Here is an 18,447-nt window from a genome sequence, read left to right as displayed (position 1 = left end):
GCATTAACATGGATTTATGAAATGGGAATTATGATTGAGAAACAGACTGGGAGAGAAATGAAAGAGAAGCAACGGTTGTAATACATTTGGATTTCCAGAAAACTTTGGTAAAGCGCCAAGCCTAGTTTGCAAAATTAAATATTAGTGGATTTGGGCTAATATATGGACATGTTTCTAGAATGAGACAGCTGGCAGGAAACAGTGAATAGAAATAAACAGAATCGTCAAGCAACAGCCTGACATCATCATACTCACAGAATCATATCTTGCAGACAATGTCCCAAACACCCCATCACCTTCACTGGATACCTTTTGTCTCATCAGCAGGACAGACACAGCAGAAATGGCGACACAGTGGGATACAGTTGGAAGGGAATTGCTCTGGAAATCCTCAATAGTGACTCTGTATCCCATGAAGTCTCATGGCGTTAGTTTACGCATGGGAAAGGGAACCTCCTGCTGATTACCATGTACCAGCCTCTCTCAACTGATGAATCAGTACTCCTCCATGCTGAACAACACTTAGAGGAGACACTAACGGTGGTAAGGACGCAAAATGAACTCTGGGTGGGAGATTTCAATGTCCACTACCAAGAGTGGCTCTGCAACAGCATTCCTGATCGAGCTGGTCGGATCCAAAAGGATATAACAGCTAGACGGGGTCTGTGGCAGGTGGTGAAGGAACCACCAAGCACAAAATACATACTTGACCACATCCTTAATATTCTGCCAATACATACTTGACCACATCCTTACTACTCTGCCAATTTCAGAAGAATCTGTCCATGACAATATTGGTAAGAGTGACTACCGCATCGTTATTGTGGAGACGAAGTCACACCTTCACGTTGAGAATAACCTCCATCATTTTGAGTGGCACTATCTATGTGCTAAATAAGACAGACTTCGAACAGATCTATCAGCTCAAGTCTGGGTTTCCATAAGGTGCTGTGGGTCAGCAATAGCAGCAGATATTGTACTCCTGCACACCCTCATGGCCTGGCATATCCCCCTCACAACCATTGCCATCAATCCAGAAGATCAACTTTGGTTCAGTGGTGAGTGCAGGAGGGCAGGAGCAGCACCAGGCAAACCTGACAATGAGGTGTCAGCCTGCTGACGCCACCAAACAGGACAACGTGTGTACCAAATAGCATAAGCAGGAAGTGATAGACAGAGCTTAGTGATCTCACAAGCAACTGATCAGATCTAGGCTCTGCAGTCCTTCCACTTCTAGTTGAGAAAAGGTGGGGACAATTAAACAATTCGCTGGAGGAAGAGTTTCCACAAATATCCCCATCCTTCATGATGGAAGGTCCCAACACTTCAGTTTATAAGATAAGGCTCATGCATTCGCAACAATCTTCAGTCAGAACTGTTGAGTGGATGATCCATCTCAGCCTCCTCCAGTGGTCCGCAGCAATTCCGTTACCAGTCATCAACCAATTTGATTCACTCCACGTGATGTCCAGATTCAGTTAGAGACACTGGATATTCCAAAGGGCACACATGTTGACAACACTCTGGCAATAGAACTGAAAACTTGTGCTCCAGAACTTGTCACTGCCGGAGCCAAACTGTTCCAATACCATTGCAACAACAATATTTATCCGATTATGTGGAAAATTACCCAAGTATCTCCTATATATAAAAGCTAGAACAAATCCAATCAGGCCAATGACTAACACATCAGTCTACTCTCGAACATCAGTAAAGTGATGGAAGGTGTCAGTGCTTTCAATCAGCACCTGCTCAGCAATACGCCAGTTTGAACTCCACCAGGGCCACTCAGCTCCTGACCTTCATTACCTTGGTTCAAACATGGACAAAAGAGCTGAATTCCAGAGGTGGGGTGAGAGTGACAGCCCTTTAAAACAAGACTGCCTTCGACCAAGTGTGGCTTGAAGGGGCCTTAGCAAAACTGGAATCAGTATGTATCAGGAGCAAACTCCCAACTGATTAGAATCATACCTGACACGTAGGGAGATTGTTATGGTTGATAAAGGTCAGTCAAGTCAGCTCCAGGACAAGTCTGTAGGAATCTCTCGGGCAGTGGCTGAGGTCCAAATATCTTCAGGGTTGCTTCATCAGTGAACTTCCCTCTATTATAATGTCAGAAGTGGGGTTGTTCGCCAATGATTGTACAATATTCAGCAGGATTTGTGCCTCCTCAGATACTGAAACAGTCCATATCCAAAGGCGACAATTTCTGGACAGTATCCAGGCTGACACGTGGCAAGTAATATTGACGCCACACAAATGCCAGACCGTGACCATCACCACTAAAATACAATCTAATCACTGACCCTTGGCATTCAATGAAGTTACCATCACTGAATCCCCCAGTATCAAAATCCTGGGGGATAATCATTGCTCAGAAACTCACTGGACTCGCCATATAAACACAGTAATTACAAGAACAGGTTAGAAGCTAGGAATACTGCGGTGAGTAACTCACATCCTGACTTCCAAAAGCCTGTCCATTATCTACAATGCATAAGTCAGAAGTGTGAGAGAAGATCCCCCATTTTTCTGGATGTTTGCAGCCCCAGTGGCACTCAAAGAACCTTGATAACATCCAAGACAGAGCAGCCAGTTTGTGTGTCGTTTCATCCACAATGCTCCACCATCAACGCTCAGCGGCAGCAGTTTTTTTTTACAATCTACAAACTTCACTGAAATGATTCACCAAAGATCCTAAGACACCATCTTCCCAACTCACGACCACATCTACCCAGAAGGAGAAGGGTGGCAGAAGTATGGGAACACCACCATCTTCAAGCTCCCCTCCAAGCCATTCACCATCCTGATTTGGAAATATATCACCGTCCCTTCACTGTCACTGGGTCAGAATTCTGGGATTCCCTCCCAAATGGCATTGTGGGACATGTGGACTGCAGCAATTCAACAAGGCAGCTCATCACCACCTTGTCAAGGACATCTAGGGAGAGGCAATAAATGCTGGCCCAGCCAGTGACATCCAGATTCACGAAATAAATAAATCAGAAAAATAAAATTAACAGAGGAAGGTTGCTGAGGCATCGCAGGGATCGGTGCTCGGGCCCCAGCTGTTCGCAATACACATTAAACATTTGGTTGCAGGAATCAAATCCCAGCACTAAATGACAGCACTAAAGGATGTGGGATTGTGAGTGGGCGAGGAGGTTGGAAAAAGCTCCAAGGTGACTGGGACAAGTAGAGTGAATGGGCAAATACGTGGCAGATGGAGAACAGGGTGGGTAGTGGTGATGGTGTGTCCTTTGGTGGGAACAAGAGATTGGCAACCTATGTTTGAACCATGTTGATCTACAAAGCGATGTATGCTCCTTTTTGTTGTTTCCTTCTGAGCAGCCCACCGAGGGCCCTGCAGCGCAGTGCTTTCTCAACCCAGAGATCAATACTGGGAATGGCATTGTCACGCTGCCCAGTGTACATCGACCCTCCAAGGGGGAGTTGTAACATTGAAAAGGATCTGGATCTCCCTGTACACAAGTCACTGAAAACAATTTTGCAGGAACACAAAGTAGTTAGGGAGGTAACTGGTGCATTTACCTTCATTTCAGGAGGATTTGAGTCCAGGAATAAGTGCTTCTTACTGCAGCTGTACAGGGCCTTGTTGGGACCTCATCTCGAACATTGCGCAGTATTGTGTGCAGTTTTGGTCTCCTTACCTAATAACGGACAAACCTGACATTGAGGGAGTGCAGCGAAGGAAGAGCAGACTGATCTCTAGGATGACAGGCTTGTTGTGGGAGCAGAGTTTAGGGCAAGTGGGCCTGTATTCCATGGGCTTTAGGAAAATGAGTGGAGATCTCAGTAACATATATAACACTCTGACAGGGTGAGACAGATTGGAAGCAGGAATGATAATTCCCCTGGCTGGTATGTCTAAAACAAAGGGCCACAGTATTAGATAAAACCAGGACACTCTGCATTGAGATGAGAATAAATGTCTGCACTAAGACACTGGTGACCCTGGAGAATTCTCTCAAACCTGGTAGCCACAACACTGCATATAAATAAGGATTTAGAGACAGTAAAGGGATGGTGGAAGAGCAGTAGTACGGTGTGGAAATAAAGGCCAGCCATCATTATATTGAATTGGGTAGCAAACTTGATGGATCAAATGGAGTACTGCATTTCTTATTTTATAGCTCTCCAATGTTACTCGCATTAATGGATAGATTCATAGTGTGGGATAAGTGCATTGAGGAGATGTTTGAACATGAACTAGAATGGGTGAGGCTCAATGTGTTTTACAACCTCCTCCTTTACCGGTGTTTCTGTGTAGTCTGTGGGAAAGTTGTCACAAACTCTCAGATGTTAGGAAGGAGGTCTCTGCAGGATCGACATGATTGTGTTTACCGTTCCCTTTTCAGATACAGAGGCTGGTGCCGGATGTTCTGTCTGGTTTTATCCTTTACAACCTCGGAGCAGTTTGAAACAATAGATTATCTTGCTTGGCCGACTCAGAGACCATTGAAACGTTTATCATATGTCTGTGTGTCTGGACTAATGTTTCGGACAGACCAGGAAAGCACGGGAGATTGACTTCCTGAAAGTCCATTGGGGAAGCAAATTCGTGTTTACAATCGATATTGACTTCAAGGTCATATTACTGACACCAGATTTTGCATCTTAATATTTTATTAATTATTTTAAACTTCCACCCGCTGCCAGACCATTAGCCTGGTCTGGATTAGTAATCCAATGACATTTCCACAACAGCACCATCTCTACATGGGGACCTTTCAGACACCACACTGCGCTGGTTATTTCTGTGCTGCTTGACAGCTCTTTCAAAAAGAACTCCCACCAACTTGACTATCGGACTGTCCCGAGGGAGTGGTAATTGGTCAGACTGTAATTATTCACCTTTTGGGGACCGGACATATTTGGGTAATTCTCCACATTGCCAGTGAGATGTCAGAATTGGAGTTGGAATTAAACAGCTTCCCCAGGGAAACAGCTTGTTGTGAAGTACAAGTCTTCAGTCCGATTACAGGAATAGTGTCAGGTCCCATTGCCTTTGTCGTATCTACTGTGTTAAGCTTTTTCTTCATGTCACGAGCAGCGAATCCGATTGATTAAATACTGGCATCTGTGATTTTGTGGGCATAATGGCGAGAGTGAGGTGGATCATCGACTCAAACTTCTGGCTGAGGATGGCGCACATATTACATCCTTGTCTTTTACACTGATATGTAGGTCTGTTCCATTATCTAGGATGGGGATGTTTGTGGAACCCTTTCCTACAGTCATTTGTTTAATCATCCATCCCCATTTATGACTGAATGTGGCAGGACTGCAGAGCTTTGATCAGATCTGTTGCACAAGTGCGGTAACATTAATGAGGTAGCATCAATAGACAATAGGCAATATACAACAGGTGCAGGAGTAAGCCATTCTGCCCTTAGAGCCTGCACCACCATTCAATATTTTCATGGCTGATCATCCTTAATCAGTATCCTGTTCCTGCCTTATCTCCATAACCGTTGGTTCCACAATCCTTGAGAGCTCTATCCTACTCTTTCTGAAAGGAATCCAGAGGCTGGGCCTCCACTGCCCTCTGGGGCAGAGCATTCCACACAGCCACCACTCTCTGGGTGAAGAAGTTTCTCCTCATCTCTGTCATAAATGGTCTACCTCATATTTTTAAGCTCTGTCCTCTGCTTCGGCACTCACCCATCAGCGGAAACATGTTTCTTGCCTCCAGACTGCCCAATCCTTAAATAATCTTATATGTCTCAATCATATCCCCTCTCAGTCTTCTAAACTCAAGAGTATACAAGCCCAATCGCTTCAGTCTTTCAGTGTAAGGTAATCCTGCCATTCCAGGAATTGACCTCGTGAACCTACGCTGCACTCCCTCAATAGCCAGAATGTCTTTCCTCAAATTTGGAGACCAGAATTGCACACAGTACTCCAGGTGTGGTCTCACCAGGGCCCTGTACAACTGCAGAAGAACCTCTTTGCTTCTATTCTCAATCCCTCTTGTTATGAAGGCGAGCAAGCTACTCGCCTTGTTCACTACCTGCTGTACCTGCTTGCTTACCTTCATTGACTGATGTACAAGAACAGCCAGATCTTTCTGTACTGCCTCTTTACCTAAATAGATTCCATTTAGGTTGTAATCTGCCTTCCTGTTCTTGCCACCAAAGTGGAAAACCATACATTTATCCACATTAAACTGCATCTGCCATGCATCTGACCACTCACCTAAATTGTCCAGGTCATCCTGTAATCTCCTAATATCTTCATCACATTTCACCCTGCCACCAAGCTTAGTATCATCAGCAAATTTGTTAATGATATTGCTAATATCATCTTCTATATCATTAACATATATTGTAAAAAGCTGCAGTCCAATTACTGATCCCTGCGGAACCCCACTGGTCACTGCCTGCCATTCCAAAATGGAGCCATTTATCACTAAACCAGCTTTCAATCCAAGTTAGTACTTTGCCCCCAAATCATGTGCCCTAATTTTGCTCACTATCCTCCTATTTGGGACTTTATCAAAAGCTTTCTGAAAGTCCAGGTACACTACACCTACTGTATCTTCCTCGTGCATCTTCAGAGTTACATCGACAAAAAAATTCAGAAGATTAGTCAAACATGATGTCCCCTTCATAAATCCATGCTGACTCTGACCTATCCTGTTACTACTATCCAGATGTGTCGTTATTTCATCCTTTATAAAAGACTCCAGCAACTTTCCCACCACTGAGGTCAGATTAACTGGTCTATAATTTCCTGCTTTCTCTCTCTCACCTTTCTTAAAAAGTGGTATAACATTAGCCACCCTACAATCCGCAGGAACTGATCCGGAATTTATCGAACTCTGGAAAATAATCACCAACGCATCCACGATTTCTCGAGCCACCTCCTTCAGTATCCTGGGATATAGACCATCATGCCCCGGGGACTTATCAACCTTCAGATCTAACAGTCTTTACAACACCAATTCCTGGCAAATATAAATTCCCTTCAGTTCAAGTCCTTCAGCCACTGTTACCTCAAGGAGATTGCTTGTATCTTCCCCAGTGAACACAGATATGAAGTACCAATTCAATTCTTCTGCCATTTCTTTTTTCCCCGTAATATATTCCCCGGTTCTGTCTTCAAGGGCCCAATTTGAGTCTTAACCATGTTTTGCCTTTCGCATACCCAAAAAAAAACTTTTACTATCCTCCTTTATATAATTGACCAGTTTACCTTCGTACCTCACTTTTTCTCTGCGTATTTCCTTCTTAGTAATCCTCTGTTGTTCTTGAAAAGCTTCCCAGTCCTCCCTTTTCCCACTTATGTTTGCTATGTTATACTTTTTCTCTTTTAACTTCATATGATTCTTAACTTCCCTCGTCAGCCACGGCCACCCATGCCTCCTCCTAGGATCTTTCTTCCTTTTTGGAATGAACTGATCTTGCAACTTCTGCGTTATACACAGAAATATCCGCCATTGTTCCTCCACTGTCATCCCTGCTAAGGTATTGCACCATTGAACTTCAGCCAGCTCCTCCCTCATAGCTTCACAGTTTCTTTATTCAACTGAAAAATTGTCACTTCCGGTTGTACCCGGTCCCTCTCAAATTGCAGATTGAAACTTATTGTATAATGGTCACTACTTCACAATGGCTCCTTCACGTCGAGGTCCCTGACCAATTCTGGTTCGTTGCATAATATCAGATCCAGATTTGCCTTCTCCCAGGTCGGCTCCAGCACTAGCTGTTCTAAGAATCCTTATCTGAGGCAGTCCACAAAGTATCTTTCTTGAGGTCCAATACCATCCTGATTCTGCTAGTCTACCTGCAAGTTGAAATCCCCCATAACAACTGTAGTAACAACTTTGCGACAAGCCAATTTCAGCTCCTGATTTAACTTACATCCGACATCCAGGCTGCTGTTTGGGGGCCTGTAGATAACTCCCAAGAGGGTCTTTTTGCCCTTAGCATTTCTCAGCTCTGTCAACATTGACTCTACATTCCCTGACTCTAGGTCCCCCTGCGCAAGGGACTGCATATCACCCCTTACCAACATGGCCACCCCACCCTCTCTGCCCATCAGTCTGTCCTTACGATAGCACGTGTAGCCTTGAATATTCATTTCCCAGGCCTTGTCCACTTGAAGCCACGTCTCAGTTATTCGCAAAATATCGTATCTGCCAATTTCCAAAAGGGCCTCAAGCTCATCCATCTTATTTCTAATGCTTCGTGCATTCATATATCGTATTTTTAATGTTCTACTGCCTTCACCCTTCCCATCAACTCCTATTTCACTCAAACTTACAGCATGATCCCTTTCTGATTTTTCTGCCTCATTGATACAGTTGTCTTTCTTGACTTCCCTTGTTCTAACTTTCCCTCCAATTTCCTTCTTAAACATCCAGTTTGTCCCCTCTCCCCCGCTACTTAGTTTAAACGTAGCTGTGTTGCAGTAGTAAACCTGCCTGCCAGAATGCTGGTCACGAGCCTATTAAGGTGCAAAGCGTCTCTCTTGTAGAATCTATGCTTACCATAAAACATACCCGAGTGATCCAAGAATTTAAATCCTTGCTTCCTGCACCAGATCCCCAGCCACACGTTCAAGTCCATTAGCACTCCGTTTCTGGCCTCACCAGCCCGAGGAACTGGAAGCAAACAGCAGATAACCACATGAACGTCCTGCTTTTCAGCCTTCTTCCTAGTTCTCCGAAGTCCCGCTGCAGTATGTTCCTCCTATTCTTCCCGACATCATTTGTGCCGACATGTACCACCACCTCTGGTTCTTCATCTTTGTCCTTGAGGATTTCCTGCACTCTGTCTGTGATGTTTTTAACCCTGGCACCAAGAAGGCAACACACCATCCTTAAGTCCCGTCTGCTGCCAAAAAAACCCCGGTCAGTTCCTCTCACTATGGAGACCCCAGTTACCACGGCTCTGTGCGATGTCCAACTCTTCCGCTCTGTCTCCACGCCAACTTTTGATTGACAGACCTGGCCGTCTCGCGGATTGGCAGTGTCATCTGTCGCTACTGTTTCTAAAAGATTCAACTTGTTCCTGACAGATATTCCCCCGGTGTCTCTTGCACCTGTCCACTCTCTGCCTTTCTCATCGTCTGCTCTCTTCTGGTATGATTGGTGTAATAACCTCGCTGAAGGTCTTGTCCAGAAAGATATCGTTCTCTTGGATGAGCCTAAGGTCCTCGAGTTCTTTCATCAGTGCTGCATTATGGTCTGTCAGTAGCTGAACGTGCACACACTTTCCACACTTATACGAGCCAGACACACCAGAGTCGTTGACCTCCCACATCAAGCACGTAGCACATTGAACCAGCTTGGCACTCATGTCTTCACCCTCTTCAACTGCGGCGTAATCACTTCCAATCAAATAACGATCAATCACTTACCTTCCCGACCAGCTTTGCGCTCTGACTTCACTTCTCTGATGCGAAAAACAGGTTTAGGTTCACGTGGTTCTGACCCTGACATGTTCACCCACAGTCATTACTGATACATAGATCGTGTTGTTTGTAATGGCAGACTGAGGAGATTATCCCTGGGTAAGATATTACAGGTGGTGGTTGAATGGTGTTCTGCTTCTCGTGTTGCTGTGTTCTACAGCACTACATGAATATGCAGTTTTGAGCTGCAATATCTGCAATGCAATTCTGCTGTCTGCCGCTTAGTTCATATCGAGACCCTTTCACCCATCAGCCCTGTACTCAGAGACCTACTCTGGTTTCTGATGTGGAAATACTTGCATTTTCATATTCTCATTCTGCTGAGGTCATGTTTCCAATCTGACACATTCTGTAAAGACATTTAACTGATTTTATTCAATTCTTTAATTCATCTGAATCTTTTTCCTTGAGTAATACCATTTTCTGTGTTTAAAGTGAATGTGTTTCCCTCTGTTTCTCTCGCTGACAATGATTAAGAGCTCTGTAGTGTCAGTGATGCCAGCCTTATGTAGTTTCGGAGCCAATTAATTCTCTAGATTCCCAATCATCCTCACCACATTGTATGTTTTCTCTTTTGGTTCGATGCCTTATCACTCATGGCTGTCTTGTCCTCCCATGAATATGTTTAATCTTTTTTGGGAGAATTTCTGATATCCTCCGAATTATTCAACATAAATTCCTGCCATTGTAGCTCCGAGGTTTTCCCTGCTCGGCTCCCCTTCCAATTAACTTTAGCCAGCTCCTCCCTCATGTCTTGGTAGTGACATGGCTCAATTATAATCACATTACATCAAGAGACAGCAATAGATATAAATCGAAATAAGGTGTTTTGAGAGATGGGACATAAAGAATAATTGGCAAATTTCCTGGCTAGATACAAAGAGAGAGCGAGAGAGAGGATATAGATGGGGACATGTGAAAAATGAGTAAACTAGATTATTGAAAGAAGTAGATGCACATCCCTCAATATTTTGGCAATGTCTGTGTGTTGTGGTCCTTTGTACAGTGCCTTTACAACAGAGTAATATGTTCAAATGATGGGTCTGATGCCAGATTTTTTATCGCCAATAATATGACAGGCACTAGCTTTGGAAAGAATCCAGCTGGCCAATATATTGAAGTCCCAGTAGAAAGGGGATTAACTGAAATACGTTGGGACACCAGAACAAAGGATATATAACACACAACCTGATAAGAATGTGAAATTAGAGTAGAGAGTTCCAGAAAAGGAGGGAACATTGAGAGAAGGGGAACATATAACATTAGATGAGCATCAAATAATGTTTTGTACATTTTATACATCAAGTGCATCATTTTTCAATAACTGTGTCTCCGTTGTTCATTTAGAATATGGTGTGCACATATGAAAAATATCTGCACACACACATTGATTTAACAGTGTATACAAAATCATTTTTCCGCCATTAAAATGGTCCTGTTGTCGTGTTACCAGAATGCATGAACACCAACTGGCTACCAAACGATATGACCCACTATCACTATGTTCAATAATACAGAGAGGGAAGGGCATCAGTTTTACTGGAACAACACACGCAGATACTAAGACAAGCAAGGACGTTTTCAGAGGAATGGCATTCTAACCAGAAGTCCATCAATAAATGCATCAATTTGGATCCTATCTACTTTATCTTGTAATTAAAAAACCGGGAATTGCGTCACCCACCTTAAGAAAGAAAAACCTATAAATAGAGAGACGGGACATACCAGCAGCGCTTCAGCGGAGACTCTCACTGCTGATGTCACCCACGAAACGTTTGAAAAATGTTCATGCTCAGTGAGCTAACTTGCATACATATAATTGTTATTTTTCGTTAATTAGTGGAATTTAGGAGTTCTCTGTCACTCACATTTTAACTGATTATGATGCGAGGTGAGCTTTTCTGGATGTGTTGTTTTAATTAACAGAGGGGTTCGACATTGATGTCATAACAGTTTGGGGCCTTCCTGGGAACTTGGACAGACTTGAACAGATTTGTGGGACAAAAGGTCCCAGCAGATTCCAACACATTGCAATTATTGAGCTGGATCTTCAAATAAAACCATTTGGGAAAATTCATTTAATTCTGTTAACTTGTGATTGGTTAAAGTAAAAGTGAATGAACTTTTTTTTGAATATGACTAAAGAGGTTCTCAAATTTGCCAAGTAAGTTTACAAAGACAGAAGAAGGAATATTTTTAAACTTAAAAAATAGTTTGGAATTGGGTTTAACCAGGGACAAAAGGAAAGCTGAAATTGTAACCAAGTTGTCAAGCACTTTGGTGTGTCAGAGAAACAGGCAACTGCAGCAGAGTTAGAAAAAACTTAAATTGCAAATAGAACATAGAACATAGAAAAATACAGTGCAGTACAGGCCCTTCGGCCCTCGATGTTGCGCCGACCAAAGTCGACCTAACCTACACTAGCCCAATAACCTCCATATGCTTATCCAATGCCCGCTTTAATGCCCTACTGGTAGGGCATTCCATGAATTCACAACCCGCTGAGTAAAAAATCTATCCCTAACATCTGTCCTATACCTACCACCCCTTAATTTAAAGCTGTGTCCCCTAGTAACAGCTGTCTCCATTAGCCGAAAAAGGTTCTCACTGTCAACCCTATCTAAACCCCTAATCATCTTGTACATCTCTATCAAATCTCCCCGAAACGTTCTTTTCAACAATGAGAACAGCCCCAAGTGCCTCAGCCTTTCCTCGTACGATCTTCCTACCATGCCAGGCAACATCCTGGTAAACCTCGTCTGCACTCGTTCCAATGCCTCCACGTCCTTCCTATAGTATGGCGACCAAAACTGCACACAATACTCCAGATGAGGCCGCACCAGAGTCTTATACAACGGGAACATGACCTCAGGACTCCGGAATTCAATTCCTCTACCAATAAAGCCCAGTACACCATATGCCTTCTTCACAGCACTATTTATCTGGGTGGCAACTTTCAGAGATCTGTGTACATGGACACCAAGATCACTCTGTTCATCCACACTACCAAGTAGCCTACCATTAGCCCAGGAATCCATCTTCTTGTTACTCCTACCAAAGTGAATGACTTCCCACTTAACTACATTGAACTCCATTTGCCACCTTTCTGCCCAGCTCTGCAACTTATCTATATCCCGCTGTAACCTGCCACATCCTTCTTCACTGTCCACAACTCCACAGACTTTCGTGTCATCCGCAAACTTGCTCACCCAGCTTTCAAGCCCCTCCTCTAGGTCATTTATAAAAATGACAAACAGCAATGGTCCCAAAACAGATCCTTGTGGAACACCGCTAGTAACTGCACTCCAAGATGAACCTATACCATCATCTACTACCCTCTGTCTCCTTCCAGCCAGCCAATTCCTAATCCAAACCTCTAATGCACCCTCAATGCCATACCTCTGTATTTTTTGCATTAGCCTACCATGGGGTACCTTATCGAACGCCTTACTAAAATCCATATACACCACATCTACTGCTGTACCCTCGTACACTTCATTGGTCACCTTCTCAAAGAACTCAATAAGGTTTGTGAGGCACGGCCTGCCCCTCACAAAAACACAAAAATATGGCAACTCGAGTTAGAAGATGAAAATCGGGACAGAAACAGAGAGAGAAAAAAAGGGAGAGAATTTGAAATTCGGAATTTGGGAATCAGACAAGAAAGTTAAATCAACATGATAGAGATGAACGGATGTATACAGCTATGATAATATATTGTCATTTTCAGTGGGAAAAATGTCAATGTCTGCTTTTATTTAATTTGAAAAACAAAATGGCTCGGCAGATGATGCGTCCAGTGAACTTGTGGGTAATGCTTGTTCAGACCACGCTGGTGGGCACAGGAGTGAAGTATTTGCAACACTGCCAGATGAGGGGTCAAGAGATTATGCAGATGTCAAACTGACTATTTTGGTTGGTTATGAATTGGTACTAGAAGGATGTAGGCAGAGGTTCAGAAATATAGAGACGAAACCAGGTCAGTCTTAAGTTGAGTTTGAAAGAATTAAACACAGTCATTTTGACAGATGGGTACTGGCCTTAAAAATGGATAAGACCTGTGAGGCTTGAAGGGAGATTATTCTGCTGGAGGAGTTAAATGACTCACTTCCAGAGTTGTTAAAAATTCATGTGAATGAATAGAAATTTCAAGAAGTGAGAAGCGCGGCAGAAATAGAAGGTAAATATGCATTGGTGCATGAGATGAAATTTAGCTTCTGGGAAGCTTTTCATCCTTTAAAGGATAGAAACTGGGAGAAGGGGAGATCACGCACTACAAAGTGAACAGTAGCGCACAATAGTTTCATATAGGTGAAAAAAGAAGCCCAAGTGAGATGAAAGGAGGTGAAAGGCCTATGATGTTCTCACTATTAGTGAGTGAAACACAAAAAAATATGTTGCCGATGGTTTAAGAAAGGCACTGGGAAAAGGAGCTTTCACTGCAGTAAGCTGGGACACACCGTGCTGGGGGTAGAAGGAAGACACTTTAGGAAAAGATGTGGTGGAAGAAACTCAGCCAGTGGCATTAGTGAAACTGTAAAAGAAGACCCCAAGTCTCCAAGGAGCTGTAGGAGAGTGCATAGCCTAGGTACAGAGTCAGTGCCTGGTCTCGATAAAGAATTCGCCTTTGTGGATAAAGTTTACTCAGAAGGTTGCGGGGTGGGGGGGGGGCGGGATGCGGGGGAGGACGATAAGTTATAATTTTCTGAGACATGGGATATGCTCTGTCGCTAATAGTTGAGAAGTGAGGTGCCAGAAAAGCGCAATAGATCAGGCAGCATCTGAAGAGCAGGACCATCTACATATCAGGTATAAACCCATCGTCAGGAATGTGGCAGTGGGACAAGGGGACTGAAAGATAAATAGGAGGGTAGGAGCTGTCTGGTTGGAGGATCACTGGGAGGGCGATAGGAAGGTGTAGGTGGGAGTGATAGTGATATGTCGGAGGGGAGGGTGGAGTGAATATGTGGGACGGAAGATGGACAATTAAGACCATTCAAGAGAGCGATGCTAATTTGAATGGTTGGATCTGTGATGAGATTTGGAGAGGGAAGATTTGGAAATTGGTGAAGTCGATGTTGATTCTGTATAGTTTGAGGGTTCCAGCTGTCCTACCACCTATCCACTTCACCCGCCTCTCCGACCTATCACCATCACACCCCACCTGCATCTACCTATCGCCTTGCAAGTTACCTTCCACCCAGTTCCACCCCACGCTCCTATTTAGTTCTCAGCCCCCTTCCCCTCCGTTACCCCCACTTATCTGATGAAGGACTTGTGCCTGAAACGTCAACTCTCCTGCCTCCCAGCTCCTGCCTAATCTGCTGTGCTTTTCCAGCCCCACACTTTTCAACTCTGATCTCCACAACTTACAGTCCTCACTTTCTCTCAGCCCCTAATCGCAAGAGATGGATGTATTTTCACTCTTTCTGACATGTTACTCAAGAGCATGATAATTTGTGGAATTGGGGCAGATAGTCAGGTTGTGGACAGAAACATCACATTGGAGTGCCAAATCGGGATAGGTGAAGTAGCAGTGAGAGTGAGTGACAGAGTGTCAGTTCCAGGAATACAGTTTGTTCTTCTGAACGATTTAATAGGATCCAAGGTGGGAGAGACCTCTTATGGTGGAGAAGTCAAATGAAAACTAGGAAACTCAAGGAGTTAAAAGAAATATAACCAGGAATATTCCAGACTGTGTAGTAACAACATCCCACTGTCATAAGTTACAGCAAGAAGGAAAAACAAAAGAAAAAGACAAAGGAGTTGATGTTCAGGTAACTCACACCCTGTTTGATGTCACGGTGCAGAAAAACCTGAAAAACGGTAGGTTAGTGCAGAAGGGAAATGGGCCAAAATGCAGTAGGTCGTTTGACTGGTAGCATACCATGTTACGGGTAGTACACAAACTAACTGCAGGTGGTCACCTAGGTGTACAGAAGACTCAGGCTCAGGTGCAGAAGCATTTCGAGTGGCCTGGAATGCTCAAGAACGTGGTTAATGTTTGTTTTACATGTCATACATGCCAAATGGTAGGTAAGTCACAGGCAATAAAAAAAAGCACCTTTGTTGCCAATTCCTGCATTCGAAGAACCTTTCACGTGGAATATGAGTAATTGTGGAGCTTCCCTTTCTAAAGCAAAAGTGGAAACCAACATTTGCTAACCATAATGTACGTGTAGCACAGATTTCCAGAGGCAATTCCATTATGGAGTGTTAAGGCAAAAAGGGAGGTAGAGGAGTTGGTAACTTTTTTTTACGCTCTGTGGGCTCCTCAGAGAGATTCAGTCAGACCAAGGGTATCATTTTACCCCTCAGCTGTTTAAGGACGTCATGGATAGTTTAGGCATACAGCACTTCAAATCAAGGGCGTCCCATCATGATCCCAGGGAGCATTAAAAGTTAGTATCAGACGCTGAAGACTATGTTAACAGCGTACTGTGAGGATTGGCCAAATGATGGGAAAAAGGTGTCCCATTAAATTGCTTATCATCGAAGATGCCACAAATAAATCTACTCCGTTTACTTCCTTTGAGTTAATCTTCGTACATGAAGTGAAATCCTTTGAATTTAATTACATCTAAATTGACTGGACTGAAGTCGGAGATCTCACACTTGGATTATGTATGTGAGGTGAGGGAGAGATTAGATAGAGTAGGTGAGTGAACTAAACAGCACATGAATAGGACACAGCATAGTGTGAAGCAGGTGGGGATGACGTATTAGTAGTTTAAGTAATGTTCATGATGCCAGAAGCCAACTGAATTAGAATACTATTGTTTGGTCAGCTGGAAAGCAATCAAATTATGAGAATTATTGTATCATGTGGAGTAAGTAAACTCGGCATTTTGAACACTAGAGAGAGATCTACTGCCATCCAACAGCAGAGTACCTGCTATAGAGCAGGAGTGCTAACTGCCCATCTCAACACGCTCTATCAAAGATATATGATCATGACAAACCTACTTGCAGTAAAACAAAATGTGACCCAGGGAGATCAGCAGCTGGAAGAGTGAACACAGCGGGGAAGATAGACAATGTGAGGTCTTTAGATTGTAATGTTTAATATGTGGGTTGGTCGAACAGCATATTTTTACAGAATTGGTAATAGATAGTAAGAAGCTAAGAAAAGAGGGGCTTGTATTTGTGAACAGCTGTTGTTCAGTGTTCACTACTAACGTTAATGCACTAATTTGTGAATGTTTGTTTAAATAGTGGAATGTAGTAGATCTGTGTCGCGCATATTTTAATGGATTACGAGGTGAGGCGAGCTTTTCTGGGCGTTTGCTTTTAATTAACAGAGGGGTTATATCCACCTTGTAAATGCCCATCCACGCTAACCCCATTTCCCTGCAGTTGTCCCATATCCTTTCAGTCCTTTCCTATCCACATATTTATCCAAATGCTTTTGACATTTTTTAAAATGTATCCATCTCAACCACATCTGCTGGCAGCTCATTCACGTACCAGCCTCTGTGTAAAGAAGTGGCCCCTCAGGGTCCCTTTGATTCCTTCCTCTCTAACACTAAATTGATCCTCTCTCGTACTGGATTCTCTACACCTTGGGAAAAGACTGATAGCATTAACCCTATCCATACCCCTCGTGATTTTATGCAGCTCTATAAGGTCCCCCCTCAGTTTCCTACATTGTATAGAAAAGGTCCTAGCTTGTCCAACCTCTCCCTATAACTCAGACCATTGTGTCCTGGCAACGTCCATGGGAATATATTCTGCACTCTTTCTAATTTCATAAAATGCTCCCTGTAACAAAGTGACAAAAACTGAACAGAATACGCCAAGTGCGGCCTTATCAAAGTCCTGTATAACTGCAACATAAATTCCCAACATCCATACTCAATGTCTGGCCTGATGAAGGTCAGTCTGTCAAATGTCTTCTTCACTGCCCTGTCTACCTGTGACTCCACTCTCAGAGAACCGTGCACCTGAATGCCAAGTTCTCTCTGCCCACTACACCCCTTAAGGCCCTCCTATTCGCCGTGCAACTCCTACCTTGAGTTGAGTTACCACAATGCAAGACATCACGCATCTATATTAAATTCCATTTGCCATTTCTCGGCCCACTTCCCCAACTGATTAAGGACCTGCTGCAATTTCTGATAAACTTCCTCTCTGATCATGCTCCCACTTATTTTAGTGTCATCTGTAAACATACTAATAATGCCTTGTACATTCTCAACCAAATCATAGATAACAAACAGCAATTGACCAGTCTGACAAGCATCCTTCCACTAAACCCTCTGCTTCCTCCCATCAAGCCAACTGTGCATCCAATTGGCCAGTCCCCCCAGCATTTCACGTGATGTAACTCTCCAGAGCAGCCTGCCATGTGGAACCTTATCAAAGGCCTAATTGATATTCACAGAGACTATGTTTACCGCTCGCCGCTCATCAACCTTCTTGGTCACTTCATCAACGAACTCCAACAAATTTGGGAAGCATGATGTCTAACTCACAAGTCTATGCTGACTGCTCCGAATCAGACCCAGTTTAAGTAATGTGTGCAGACAATGGTCAGCTGTCCTTCATTGTAAGATGATTCAAGTATATAAGTCATGCCATCTTCCTGCTGTTGTAGCGCCTTGCTGAGAGTGTGGCTGGCACACTCTCTACGGATTTGATCTCCTTTGTAAGGAATGATCTCCTTACCACAGACACGGGTAATGGTATCACGAGGATAGAGTGAAGAAGCTGAGTGTTTAATCGGTAGAGTTGGGAGAGAAGAAGAAATGGTGACGTTAAACACGAGGAGTGGCAGCGATCACTTACTTCCAAAAGAGACATTGACAGGGTGAGATATCCCATACTTTACCAAGGATTGGTTGGTTTGATTAATTGTCACGTGTACATCAGTACAGGGAAACACTTTATTTATGAGCAGTGGAGGCAGATCTTTGTAAGCATGGCGAGGCAGATCATAGGGTGGAAATAGACTTGGACAGAGTAAGGCACACAGGTTACACTGAACAGGACGTGCACTAGACAAGA

The sequence above is a fragment of the Hemiscyllium ocellatum genome, chromosome 8 (genome assembly GCF_020745735.1).
Source record: "Hemiscyllium ocellatum isolate sHemOce1 chromosome 8, sHemOce1.pat.X.cur, whole genome shotgun sequence".
Lineage (NCBI taxonomy): Eukaryota > Metazoa > Chordata > Chondrichthyes > Orectolobiformes > Hemiscylliidae > Hemiscyllium > Hemiscyllium ocellatum.
The sequence above is the reverse complement of the archived record's forward strand: the minus strand, read 5'-3'. Positions refer to the sequence as shown.